At 43.0% G+C, this 15,019-nt stretch overlaps 1 protein-coding gene across 1 annotated transcript in view; it reads left to right on the forward strand.

Moving 5' to 3' along the window:
- Positions 1-473: 473 nt before the first annotated feature.
- The window catches only part of HPGDS (hematopoietic prostaglandin D synthase), an 81,000-nt gene continuing 66,454 nt past the window's right edge, over positions 474-15,019 (forward strand). The window contains exon 1 of the mRNA XM_056567452.1: positions 474-629. The gene's annotated coding sequence lies outside the window, so the exon portion shown is untranslated. The remainder of the gene's footprint in view (positions 630-15,019) is intronic.

Raw genomic sequence — 15,019 nt, forward strand, 5'->3', positions numbered from 1 at the left:
TTGGCGCAAAAAAAATAAAAAAAAAATAAAGCCCTCATATGGGTCTGTAGGTGGAAAATTGAAAGCGTTATGATTTTTAGAAGGTGAGGAGGAAAAGTGCAAAAATGGAAAATGGCCTGGTCCTTAAGGGGTTAAAATATCGGAAAATAGGGGTGACTCAGTTCGGCCATAGACGTGAATGGTGTCCCCTGCTCCCCTCTTTGTTTTGGCGGGATCCCGGGGTTACTATTAACAGACTAATACAGTCTGGCAGACTAATACAATACACTGAGAATTTTTTTTTTATTATTTGATGATTTGAAATGTCCTGTAATAGAATAAAATAACATTAATTAAAAATAATGTAAGATTGGGACATTTTTTTTTTTTTATACAAAACCAGAATTCGAACAACCTTGTTTAACCTCATTACTCAGTTCAGTATCATTGAGTGAGTACAGAGGTTGCTCTGTTGTATGAAATGTTCTTTCTGGACACTGTCCTCTAGGGGGCAATATTGAGTAATTAAAGCCAGATCTTTTCAGTGGGTGGACATAATTGATGCAGGGAACAGTTCAAAGTTACTTGTGTCTGTGAGGCCAGGCTTAGTGCAGCTCTCCTGACTTCTAAAGACTCTTCTGGACTGTGAGGTAAAGTGAAATTTCTCTGTGCTTTTCCCTTCTGTCTAGACATTTGGGGTTGTTGTGTTATGTGACAAATAATCTATGCATGAATACATAAATAGTCTCTGCAGTTGATAATTGCGTAAACTGAATTTTAGAAAGATCTAGCGCAGTGTTTTCCAAACAGCGTCCCTCCAGCTGTTGCAAAACTACAACTCCCAGCATGCCCGGACAGCCGAAGGCTGTCCGGGCATGCTGGGAGTTGTAGTTTTGCAACAGCTGGAGGCACGCTGTTTGGAAAGCACTGCACTAGTTGAGGTTTTCTATAGTCAAATAGTTTTAAACAGATGACAGAAAAGGATCCTGCACAAAGGAATAATATTAGCCATTGCTTAATATTTCCCTTTGAATGAATTCCTGTAAAAAATGCATTAAAAACTGCGGTGAACTGTGTATGTGTGTGAATCATCCCTTAATGTTTCATTTAGTCATGTCGCCACAATCCACTTTGTAAAACATATATATCAGGAAAAACTAATGCTGGGAACAGTGAAAGATGCACGAAACATATCATGGCTGTACATTTCACAGACCGTTCTCTGTACACACTCACCTTTGCTCTCTGTTCATAACCCTAGATATTGCAATACACATATAATACATTTAAAGATACAGGCCTTCCCGTGATGGAGGCAAAAAAAAAAAAAAAAAATATATATATATATATATATATATATATAAAATAATAATTTCAACTGTTCAGAAGTTCTGTGCTCTAAACCATTGAATTCCACTTAAACATATACTAAGATTGGCGTCTTACACGCCATTTAATGAATGAAGTACTGCAGCAGCTGCGCCTTGCTTTGAAATCCACGCTCGCGCGGTGCTAGTAAAGGTTTCGGCTACAATATAGGCTAGCTTCCAAGTATATATAGTAGTAAATTGGGTGTGCGATTTATCCCTCGCTTTTTTTATGTTAAACCCCTCCCACTTTATTAAATTTATCGCGGCTAGCGTAAAAGGGCAAAAATAAAAACACACATTTTCCACAAACTGAAAACTTGTGCAAAATGTTTCGCCTTTTTTTTTTATGCTTAAGGGTACGTTCACACGAGCGGATTATTTTGCGGGTTTTCCGCTGCATATTTGAAAGTGGGCGGGCTCTTCTCTGCTGTCCGCAGCAGATTTTCTGCGGTGGAATTTACACTGCGGAAAATCCGCCACCGTCTCTACTGACTTCAATGGGGCTTGCGGCGGATTTTCAGCAGCGTAAATTCCTCCGCGGAAAATCTGCTGCGGACAGCCGAGAAGAGCCCGCCCACTTTCAAATACGCAGCGGAAAACCCGCAAAAAATTCTGCTCGTGTGAACGTACCCTAAAAGTGTACTTCGGCAAAAAACATCTTATCCCTTATCTTAGGATAGGGGATAAGATGTCTGGTCACGGGGGTCCCACCGCTGGGGACCCCACGCGATCTCCGGCGTGGCACCCTGGTCATCTGTGCACGGAATGAATTCTGGTACATGCCGGATAACTGGCGACTACAGTTGCCACGCCCCCTCAATTCATGTCTATGGGAGGTGGCGTGACGGCTAGTACGTGGCATCACAAAGGGCGCAGCGTCACAAACACGGAAGCTCCAAGCTTCAGAGTTCCAGACGCCACCAGTGCCAGCCTAGAGATGATAGGGGTCCCCAGCAGCAGGATAGGGGATAAGATGTTTTTCTCCAGAGTAAACCCTTTAATCACTGCCACAGAGCCTTCGTAAATTCCCCCATGTAATTTATCAGATTGCCCAAAAACTGTGTGCATCACACCCCAGCATAACATTGGGGGAGATTTATCAAAACCTGTCCAGAGGAAAAGTTGCCTAGTTGCCCATAGCAACCAATCAGATCGCTTCTTTCATTTTTAACAAGGCCTCTGAAAAATGAAAGAAGCGAGCTGATTGGTTGCTATGGGCAACTAGGCAATTTTTTTCTCTGATGAGGTTTAGATAAATCTCCCCATTGTTCTGTATTTTTGTGCTCTCACGTGGTGGAGTTTTGTGGTTTGAAAGCCAAAACCAGGTGTGGATTATAGTGAATTGGATAAAGAATAGATGCTACTTCTACTCTAATTTTGTAGCTATAACATTGGCGCGGGGGGGGTATCAAAACCTGTGTAGCGAAAAAGTTGCCCATAGCAACCAATCTTTTATTGTTTAAAAAGGCCTCTGAGAAATAAAAGAAGCAATCTGATTGGTTGCCATGGGCAACTCCTCAACTTTTTGGCTGCACAGGTTTTAATGAACCTTCCGATCTTCCCCATTGAGTTTTGTATGTGTAACATTTTGCTGTGTTTCTTCCTTCTATGGCAGCCGACTGTTTCATAGCTGTGAATAGGATTTTTAGGGCCATATTCATACACTTTGGTCTAAGCAGTGGCTCATATTTATCAATGTCTGCTTTGCCCATAGCAACCAATCAGATATCATGTTCCATTTTACCTTAGCAAATTGAGAAATTAAAGCTGCATTTTGATTGTTTGTGGAGATGGGCGAATTGAAGCTGACGAAGTCAAATCCGTTCCGAATTTCATGAAAAATTTGATTCTGAATGAATACAAAATTTCCTCGCGCTTCGTGGTAACGAATTGCTTCATTCACTACATTTTGTGCGGGGCGGGGGGCTAAAAGGCAGCTACACATGTGAGGACGTGGGGCATGGAAGTCTGGGTAGGCGGGATCACCCCGAATCATATGGCGGCATGCCACCTATCAGCAGCCAGGCAGCCAAGTGATGTCACAACCCTATATATTCGGCAGCCATGAGCCTGAGCCTTGTCTGGGGTGTAAAACACTTCAACCAGTATCTATATGGAAAATAATGATTTCTTGCTGCTTAACAACAACCCCTGCTCTCTAAAATTAACCCATAAAAAGGTATTCTGTTAACATGCTGCTGCATGTATAAAAAGATGAGCATTGTTTCTTGGAGGGCACAAATAAAAAAAAATTGAGGGTAGGGTCTTTTTCCTACTTATTAAAGTGAATCGGTAGCAAAGTCAGTTGGAGAAAATGTGCAGCAAAATATGGCACGTGTGATCCTACTATAAGGGTAGGGTCACACATGCCGTATTTTGCTACATAATTTCCTACCCATTAAAGTCAATGGGGAGCAAAATACGTAGCTGATTTTGCTACACATTGGGGGAGATTTATCAAGAAGTTCCCTTAATTTTTTGGGCTGTAAAAAGGCACAATTTTTTTGGAAATAGACATTTTTTGGAAAAACTGGCTGTGGATTGCAGGGCTGTGCATTTGCCCATACAGTGGACAGTATTTATTAACTCCACCTTTGTTAAAAAGGCACAAATATTTGTTTGCGAAACCGTGTTAAAAACACCACAAATGTAGATCATGACCAACTTGGCTTAAGAAAATGTCAGACCCCAGTGATTTACTTTCAAGCATGGGGGACCAGTTATTTAGTAAGGAGTCATCTGTTCTAATAGAGGAAGCTAAATCAAAGAAGAACTAAATTTGGGAGAGATTTATTTAAACCTGTCCAAAGGAAATGAGTTGCTCATAGCAATTAATCAGAGCGCGTCTTTTATTTTTCAGAGGCCTTGTCAAAAATGATAGAAGCGATCTGATTGGTTGCTATGGACAATGCAGCAACTTTACCTCTGGACAGGTTTTGCAAAATCTCCCACTAAGGCTAAGTTTCCACGTTTATTTCTGGCAGTTTTTGAGCCAAAGCCAGAAGTGTATTCAGAAGGAATAGGACATATAAAGGAAGGACTTACACTTCTCCTCCCTTATGGATCCACTTCTGACTTTGGCTCATAAACTGCAGTGGCAGTATTCCAAAAACTGCCAGAAAAAAAACCCAAGTGGAAACTTAGCCTTAGAACTTAGCAAGGTTGTGTGGTGACCTAATCAGATCATCTAATATATCAATGCATTATCCTAAACAAAGATCAATATATTAATACACATTACTAGTACAAACAAGCTAGTATTATCATGTTGGATTTTAATTCACATTTGGCAACAGCTGGAGACACCACTGCTGTCCTGGCATTTTCTAACAACCAGATGGAGAGAGTATTCATGTATTTGGGTTGCTCTGTGAGCCAAATTGCCTTAAAGGGATATTCCGGTAAAAAAAAAAAAAAATTTTAATCAACTGGTGCCAGAAAGTTAAACAGATTTGTATATTATAACAACAAAGGCACGTACGGAGACAGCTTGGCTTGAAGCTACGGAAGGCTGGATCACAGCATCGGTGCAGGTAAGTGGGCGCTCGAAGGCTACGCCGGCTGTTTCACACGTGTATGCGTGCTTCTTCCGGCCTCAAGATTTGTAAATTACTTCTAGTAAAAAATCTTAATCCTTCCAGTACTTATTAGCTGCTGAATACTATAGAGGAAATTCTTTTCTTTTTGGAACACAGAGCTCTCTGCTGACACCTCTGTCCATTTTAACCCCTTAAGGACCCGAGTGTTTTTTGCACATCTGACCACTGTCACTTTAAGCATTAATAACTCTGGGATGCTTTTACTTTTCATTCTGATTCCGAGATAGTTTTTTCGTGACATATTCTACTTTATGTTAGTGGTAAAATTTTGTCGCTACTTGCATAATTTCTTGGTGAAAAATTCCCAAATTTGAGGAAAAAATGTAAAGTTTAGCATTTTTTTAACTTTGAAGCTCTCTGCTTGTAAGGATAATAGGCATTCCAAATAAATTATATATTGATTCACATATACAATATGTCTACTTTATATCTGCATCATAAAGTTGACATGTTTTTACCTTTGGAAGACATCAGAGGGCTTCAAAGTTCAGCAGTAATTTTCAAATTTTTCACAAAATTTTCAAAATCTGAATTTTTCATGGACCAGTTCAGGTTTGAAGTGGAATTGAAGGGCTTTCTTATTAGAAATATCCCAAAAATTACTCCATTATAAAAACTGCACCCCTCAAAGTATTCAAAATGATATTCAGAAAGTGTGTTAACCCTTTAAGTGTTTCACAGGAATAGCAGCAAAGTGAAGGAGAAAATTCAGAATCTTCATTTTTTACACTCGCATGTTCTTGTACACCCGGTTTATGAATTTTTACAAGGGGTAAAAGGAGAAAAATCCCCCTAAAATTTGTAACCCAATTTCTCTCGAGTAAGGAAATACCTCATGTGTATGTCAAGTGTTCGGCGAGCGCAGTAGAGGGCTCAGAAGGGAAGGAGCAACAATGGGATTTTGGAGCGTGAATTTTGCTGAAATGGTTTTTTGGGGGCATGACGCATTTAGGAAGCACCTATGGTGCCAGAACAGCAGAAAAAAAACCACATTGTGTACCATTTTGTAAACTACACCTTTCAAGGAACATAACAAGGGGTCCAGTGAGCCTGAACACCCTACAGGTGTTTGACGACTTTTCGTTAAAGTCGGATGTGTAAATGAAAAAATAAAAAAAATTCACAAAAATTCAGTTTTTCCCCCAAATTTTACAAGGGTCTATAGGAGAAAATGACCCCGAAAATTTGTAACCCCATTTCTTCTGAGTAAGGAAATACCCCATGTGTGGACATCAAGTGCTCTGCTGGCACACTACAATTCTCAGAAGACGAGGAGGAGCGCTATTGAGTTTTTTGGAGAGAGAATTTGTTTAGAATGGAAGTCAGGGGCCATGTGTGTTTACAAAGCCCCACGTGGTGCCAGAACAGTTGACCTACCCCACATGTGACCCCATTTTGGAAACTAAACCCCCCACAGAATTTATTAAGGGGTACAGTGAATATTTACACCCCAATGGCCTTTGACAGATCTTTGGAACAGTGGGCTGTTCCAAAAATCTGTCAGACACCTGTGGGGCTTAAATGCTCACTGTACCCCTTTAATACATTACATGAGGGGTGTAGTTTCCAAAATGGGGTCACATGTGGGGGGGGGGTCCATTGTTCTTGCACTATGGGGGCTTTGTAAACACATGTGGCCTCTAATTCCGGACACATTTTCTCTCCAAAACCCCAATGGCGCTCCTTCTCTTCTGAGCATTGTAGTTTGCCCGCAGAGCACTTTACTTCCACATATGGGGTATGTTCTCACTCAAAAGAAATGGGGTTACAAATTTTGTTTTTGTTTTTTCCTATTTTCCATTGTGAAAATGAAAAATTTAGGGTAGCACCAGCATTTTAGTTAAAAAAAACCTTTTTTTTTTTCATTTTCCAATCCAACTTTAACGAAAATTTGTCAAACGCCTGTGGGGTGTTAAGGCTCACTATATGTTTTTTTTTTTGTTTTTTTACACTAACAGGCTGGTGTAGACCCCAACTTTTCCTTTTCATAAGGGGTAAAAGGAGAAAAAGCCCCCCAAAATTTGTAGTGCAATTCCTCCCGAGTACGGAAATACAACAGGGCTCCAAAGTGAGAGAGCGCCCTGCGCATTTGAGGATTAACTAAAGGATTGCATAGGGGTGGACATAGGGGGTATTCTATGCCAGTGATTCCCAAACAGGGTGCTTCCAGCTGTTGCTAAACTCCCAGCATGCCTGGACAGTCAGTAGCTGTCCAGAAATGCTGGGAGTTGTTGTTTTGCAACAGCTGGAGGCTCCATTTGGAAACACTGCTGTACAATACATTTTTCATTTATATTGGGGGGGGGGGGCAGTGTAAGGGGGTGTATATGTAGTGTTTTACCTTTTATTTTGTGGTAGTGTAGTGTTTTTAGGGTATATTCACACAGGCAGAGGTTTACGGTGAGTTTCCCGCTAGGAGTTTGTGCTGCGGCAAAAATTTTTCCAACCAGTGTGCCTTCAGCTGTTGCAAAACTACAACTCCCAGCATGTACTGATCGCCAAAGGGCTTTCTGGTAGATGTAGTTATGCAACAGCTGGAGGTATGCAACTACAACTCCCAGCATGCCGAGACAGCTGTTTGCTGTTTGGGCATGCTGGGATTTGCAGTTTTGCAACATCTGGAGGGCTACAGTTTAGACACCACTGCACAGTGATCTCCAAACTGTGGCCCTCCAGATGTTCCAAAACTACAAATCCCAGCATGCCCAGAAAGCAAACTGCTGAGGACAATGGAGACTTGCCACCAACCCCGGAGGAGGAAACGCCAGTTTTATAGTGCATCATCGCTGGTGAGGCTGTCCCCTCACCATCGGACCTGGGGGTACTGGGCCGAAATTCAGTAAGAAGTGAGTACCCCGGCTTAGACCGCATTCTCTACCCCTCCTTCTACCCTTAGCCTAGAGCAAACCCCCCAGGCACAGAAGTCTGTCACCTGTCCCCATTCACCACCATTACCTAAGTGGTTGTTTGGCGATGAGCACGGACTGATCCGATACATGAGGGAGAACCTCCTTCCCCTACCAGGGAAGTCCGATCCCCCAGTCCGAGAGGGCCAGAAGAGAGGCTCAGGTGGCTGAGATTGTAGAGGGACTGAGGGCACAGATAGTGGAGAGATATGGGCCGAATCTGCTGCCATATGAGGTGCGCAGCAACAGGACACCAAAGCATTAGAGGCCCTGTACATCAGAAAATTGGAACATCCCCGAGAGGGAGAGCCACCTCTGGAACGCCAATTCAACAAAGTGCGGGGGTTTGGCACCCTCATGAACTGTAATTGTGGAGGGACCATCCTTGTCAATCGTCGGGCAGTGCAGAGAGACTATCTTCCCCCGTCCATGCATTCTCTAGAGAGCAGGGAGATCATGGCGTATACTCCTTTACAGAGCTTGAGAGGAGAGTGGGCGGCAGTGGTGACCCATCCGAAGAATCAAACCCAGATTCTGTTTGCCTACTTCCCATCAGACGACTGGGACACCGATCCCTTTGAGTTGCTGCAACCTAAAGTCAGAGTTACCATCCAGGAGGAGGAGGTCTACATGCCCAAAGTGCCTGTCATGGGACCAAAGTATCTTCTACAGTCGTCTGTGAATGTGCCCAGGCCTACTCCTGTGGCTGAGGAGGGTTGGCCTAACCAGCGGGCACCAACTGAAGTGCCTCAGCCTACTCCCGCAGAGGAGGTTTGTCCGGCCCAACAAGCACTAACTGTTGTTCCCACAGTGGCACAAGCCGCTGCAGTGCAAATAGTGGTCACTTCAGCCCCACCATTACAGTCCACATTGTCCAGAGTGAACTGGAACACCTGAGTGAGTCCATTAGAGGGGACACAGTCCCATGGACCCCGTTACATGTCCCAGCCTCGGAAGCCGTTAGACCGGCGAGGCTGGGATGGCAAGTTCCCAAGTTAGGGAAATCTACCTTTGATAATTCTGATATATATATATATCATTAACTTTCTTTGTGAAGTACTTTTGTTCTCCACAGGTTATGAAAAGTTTAAGAAACGTGCCTGACTAACTTGTGTCATTTATTCATGGTGATCTATATGGTAGGCATCCTGACCCAGTCAGGAGAAGCATAGCCACTACCTCAGCGCCATGACAAATTCCTGCCAGGTAAAAAGATTAACTCCTAATGTAACGTTATGTACCACACATAGTCAGTTCACACATATGCAAATAGTTAAGATAGGACTGTAACATTATTTGTTGTCCCAGTCCACAAGTTCTAAATATATAAAGTTGTGTCTATTTTCTCTGGGGAGAAGAGTTGAGAACCGAGGGGCCCCAGCAGCCAAGGCCTTGGGTAGGTAGTCTCCGGGAGCCCAATTTGTGAATCTGTGTATATTATTGTCTTGAGCATGTTCAGAAAGCAGTTACAACGTCAAATTAACCCCATATGTTTAAAGAGCATGTATGGACATTTACCATGCCACATGGACTCATCCTTATCTTGTTTCTTAATCCAGACCTGAGAAGGACATTGTGTATAAATGTCCCAGGAACTGTCACTAGGCCTCAGTGACCACTTCAGTCCTTCGCCCTCCAGGACTGGGCGTTGAGGACTACTTTAATAAAGAGGGGGAGTTCGTGGTTGCCCACTACGGGAGGTGTTACCCCGTGCTCCTGCACTTGTTTCCCCATTGTAAATATGTTTTACGATGTAAAGTGTTATAAAATGTAATGTTGCTTTTAAGAGTTATACCATATGATATCTCATGTGATTGTTAACCAGGAGGTACAAGTGACCAGGTGATCCGAAGAGTGACCTATGGGCTCCCTGCTAATCTCCCCCATATAAGCCCTGGGTGGAGCTAGCGTCTCTCTCTTTGAGCTCTGCTCTTCTGCTAAGCTGAGGTCCAGTGCAGTCGTGCCTAGTGTGTGTGTCCAGAGTGTTGGAGACCTCAAAGTCCAGTCCTAACCCAGGATCCAGCAGTATACCTTCGGGTGGTTATAGTCTAAACCACGCCCTGGCGTCACAAATACAAGGGGTTAATGCCATCTGCCCCTAGGGTAACAACATCTGCCCTGCACCACACAGCCTGCCAGCACACTAGTATAGTGGTGGTCTCTGCTCCTGTTATCTGGAAATATCTTATCAGGAAGGGAATCGCATTGAGCTGCTGTAGAAACTATGCCAAATGTATGCCCGATTTCTGTACTTCCCATCACTTACTGTACCATCTACCATTCCTGACAAGGTGCCTGTTGTATCTGGTTCTGAAGGGCCTTCTGAATCTGCTACTGAGACTCAAAAGCTGGAGGGCACCCACAGGAGGATCAAGAAAATGGATAGTATATAGTGTTGAGGGCCATAAATGTCAGTACAGTGATTGCTTTAGAATCCTGATCCATGCATCACTCAGCTGCTGTAGATTGTTTTACCCTGTTGTCTCAGTTATATTTCCCTTTTATCCTCCATTTTGAGTTAAGCAGTTGACCTGACTGAAAACAATAGAATAATTTGAAATTATAAAAAATATAGACTTGTTTGTCAGGGTTTTGTGGAATGTTTGTTCAGTTTTTCCTATTGATTTCAATGGTGAGAAACACAACACTGGTAAACATTTTCTGTTGCTTTGCACAACTTATTAGACATTGCAAAGTCCTAAGGTTGGGATTATTCTTTACTCAGAACCACATATTGAGAAACCAATAGAGTTTTAATGATTAGCTCCTTTCTATGTAGGTAGATGAATGAGTAACAGAGTTTTTATATGAACAGTGAACCTGGTGAATTTGTCATATGGACTCTAAACTTAGGGCAAGAAATAAAACAGAATGCACCAAAAGTGACTTACATGACTTGCACCATGTCTGATAACCATGAAACAGAGATACTTATAGAGAAAGCCTAACTGAAGGATGAATATATAGACTGTACAGTGTGCTATTCAGAACAGTTCATCACCATATATTAGATGGTTGCCTTATTTGGGGAGGGCTGCGGTAAAACTCAGTTCTGCAAAGTTGGGCAAAGACATGAAACATGAATGCATTAAGGTATGCACACACACACACGTCTTGATCCCTTTAAACGTACCTGTCAGATCCCACAAATAAAAAATAAAAAAAGTTGTTTAATACCTAATCCTGACCATGTACATCTAAATTTTATGCCTTTCACACCTATATTTATTATAAAAATCCCTCTTTTCATTAGCGCACAGTGTTAGAAATCCTCTGAGGGGAAGGAGGTATGTCCCTCTCTTGTGGTGGTGAGAGGTGATTGGTGTGTCTGCTCATGCAGCCTTGTCCATGAGTCATCTCTTGTCCATGATTCATGGACAAGCCTAATTCTCCTGCAGGACGGGTTAGTTTCCCGGTAGGTATGGGGAACCCTAGTGGTGAGATTTTCACAATCCGTTTTCTTTACTAAATATTCAAAATCTTTTAAACAACCATATTACAAAATGTCCTTCATTTTCATCAGTAACAACACACAAAAAGTTTTTGCATCTGAAAGTACCCATTTAACCCCTTAAGGACCAGGCCATTTTACCCTTTAGGACCAGAGCGTTTTTTGAACATCTGACCACTGTCACTTTAAACATTAATAACTCTGGAATGCTTTTAGTTATCATTCTGATTCCGAGATTGTTTTTTCGTGACATATTATACTTTAACATGGTGGTAAATTTTTTTTGGTAACTTGCATCCCTTCTTGGTGAAAAATCCCAAAATTTGATGAAAAAATTGAAAATAGCAGAGCAAGGGTTAATAGCAGAAAATATCCCCCAAAATTTGTAACCCCATCTCTTTTGAGTATGAAGGTACCCCATAAGTGGACCTGAAGTGCACTACGGGCGAACTACAATGCTCAGAAGAGAAAGAGTCATATTTGGCTTTTGGAGAGCAAATTTTGCTCGGGGGGCACGTCGCATTTAGGAAGCCCCTATGGTGCCAGGACAGCAAAATAACCCCCACATGGCATACCATTTTGGAAACTAGACCTCTTGAGGAACGTAACAAGGGGTACAGTGAGCATTTACCCCCCACTGGTGTCTGTCAGATCTTTGGAACAGTGGGCTGTACAAACTTTTCATTTGCACAGCCCACTGTTCCAAAGATCTGTCAGACACCAGTGGGGTGCAAATTCTCACTGCACCCCTCATTACATTCCGTGAGGGGTGTAGTTTCTGAAATGGGGTCACATGTGTTTTTTTTTTTTTTGCGTTTGTCAAAACCGCTGTAACAATCAGCCACCCCTGTGCAAATCACCTCAAATGTACATGGTGCACTCTCCATTCTGGGCCTTGTTGTGCGCCCCCAGAGCACTTTGCGCCCACATATGGGGTATCTCCGTAGTCGGGAGAAATTGCATTACAATTTTTGGGGGGCTTTTTTCCCTTTTACCTCTTGTCAAAATGAACAGTATAGGGCAACACCAGCGTGTTAGTGTAAAAAATTTATTTTTTACACTAACATGCTGGTGTAGACCCCAACTTCACCTTTTTATAATGGGTTAAAGGAGAAAAAGACCCACAAAATTTGTTAGGCAATTTCTCCCGAGTACGGCGATACCCCATATGTGGCCCTAAACTGTTGCCTTGAAATACGACAGGGCTCTAAAGTGAGAGCACCATGCGCTTTTGAGGCCTAAATTAGGGACTTGCATAGAGGTGGACATAGGGGTATTCTACACCAGTGATTCCCAAACAGGGTGCCTCCAGCTGTTGCAAAACTCCCAGCATGCTTGGACAGTCAACGGCTGTCCGGCAATACTGGGAGTTGTTGTTTTGCAACAGCTGGAGGCTCCATTTTGGAAACAGTGGAGTGCCAGACGTTTTTCATTTTTATTGGGGAGGGGAGGGGGGGCTGTGTAGGGGTATGTGTATATGTAGTGTTATTTAGTGTAGTGTAGTGTTTTTAGGGTACAGTCACATGGGCGGGGGATTACAGCGAGTTTCACGCTGTTCCCACGAGTTTGAGCTGTGGCGCAAAATTTGCTGCATCGCAAACTTGCAGCCTGATACTCACTGTAAGCCCACTGCCCATGGGAATGTACCCTGTATATTCACAGGGGGGGGGGGACCTCCAGCTGTTTCAAAACTGCAACTCCCATTATGCACGGTCTATCAGTGTATGCTGGTAGTTATAGTTTTGCAAAAGCTGGAGGCACACGGGTTGGGAGACACTGAGTTAGGAAACAGACAATGTTTCCCAACCAGTGTGCCTCCAGTTGTTGCAAAACCACAACTCCCAGCATTCTCAGGCATGCTTGAAGTAGTAGTTCGGCAACATCTTTAGAGCCAGATGTTGCCGAACTACAACTCCCAGCATGCTTGGAGTTGTAGTTTTGCAACATCTGGAGGACTACAGTCTGCAGACCACTAATACAGTGGTTCCCAATCTGTGCCCTTCCAGATGTTGCAAACTACAACTCCCTGTATGCCAAAACTGTCCAGGCATGCTGGGAGTTGTAGTTCTGCAACATCTGAAGGGCCAGATGTTACAGAACTACAACTCCCAGCATGCCTGGACAGTAAGGGCATGCTGAGGATGTGTAGTTTTGCAACATATGGAAGGGCACAGTGGTCTCCAAACTGTGGACCTCCAGATGTTGCAAAACTGCAACTCCCAGCATGCCCAGACGCCAAGGGCTGTCTGGGCATGCTGGGAGTTGTAGTGTAAGGTGACCAGAGGCAGCAGTCCAGATCGCTTTACAGCGGTCTGGACTGCTGCAAAGGTCCCATGACGCCGCCGAAGATCCACTCACCTGTCGCCGCTGCTGCCGTCTCCCCCGCCGGGTCTTCAGGAACGAGGTAAGTACCGTGGCCGGTCCCCAGCACTCCCCCTTCCACCGCTGCGTCCTCCGGTCTTCCTCCCGTTCTCTCCGTACTTCCAGGGGTTCCGGGCAGGGCGGAAGGAAGCAACCGCCCCCCCCCCCCCCCTGGGATTGGTCGGTTAGCTAACCGAGGAATCACAGGGGATAGGAGGAGGTGGCAGGCTTGCCACTTCGCTCCTATACTTCAGCATGGTCCTGGCTGTCTGTGACAACCGGGATCATGCAAAATTACCGGGCGGTCAGGTCCCAGAAACCCAAACGGCGGGTTTTTTTCAATTTTGTCTCACAATGATTTTTTTTTCCGTTTCACGGTAGATTTTTGGGCACAATGACTGATGTCATTACAAAGTAGAATTGGTGGCGCAAAAAATAAGCCATCATATGGATTTTTAGGTGCAAAATTGAAAGAGATGATTTTTTAAAGGCAAGGAGCAAAAAACGAAAATGCAAAAACGGAAAAAACCCCGGTCCTTAAGGGGTTAAAGCCCAGGGTGCCAGGACTCATACGTGCCTGGTCCTTAAGGGGTTAAAGACCATTTTCAATTTTGTGTTTTCGCTCCTGCGCTTGCTTCAAAGTCACTTAATGCTTCAAGGTGTACATTTACGCATTAAGTCTGGTTAAAAGCAAAAAAATAATTAAAAAATTCTTGACTTTTTTTTTTTTTTTGGCTCCAGCAAAAGCACCTAAGGCCAGTGAATGGGGGTACATTGTCACCTTGACACAACAGTTGCAAGATATCAGTCTGAGATTTAGCTAGTCTTATTTGTAGCTAAAGCTGCGGTGTGAGATTGTTGGTCAAGGTAAAGAGCCCTTGGTGTTAATCGGTAATTTTGTGTTGGTTCCACACTCTACATGGGAAGTTTTTGCAGTCCATATGTTTAACCCCTTAAGGACAAGGCCCATTTCACCTTAAGGACCAGAGCGTTTTTTGCGTTAATAACTCTGGGATGCTTTAACTTTTTAGTCTGATTCCGAGAGTTTATTTTTATTTTTTGTGACATATTCTACTTTATGTTAGTGGTAAATCTGTGTTGATACTTGCATCATTTCTTGGTGAAAAATTTCAAAATTTGATGAAAAAATAGAAAATTTTGCATTTTTCTAACTTTGAAGCTCTCTGCTTGTAAGGAAAATAGACATTGCAAATAAATTGTATATTGATTCACATATACAATATGTCTACTTTATGTTTGCATTATAAAGTTGACATGTTTTGTCTTTTGGAAGACATCAGAGAGCTTCAAAGTTCTGCAGCAATGTTCTAATTTTTCACGATATTTTCAAAA

The sequence above is a fragment of the Hyla sarda genome, chromosome 1, assembly GCF_029499605.1.
Source record: "Hyla sarda isolate aHylSar1 chromosome 1, aHylSar1.hap1, whole genome shotgun sequence".
Classification (NCBI taxonomy): domain Eukaryota; kingdom Metazoa; phylum Chordata; class Amphibia; order Anura; family Hylidae; genus Hyla; species Hyla sarda.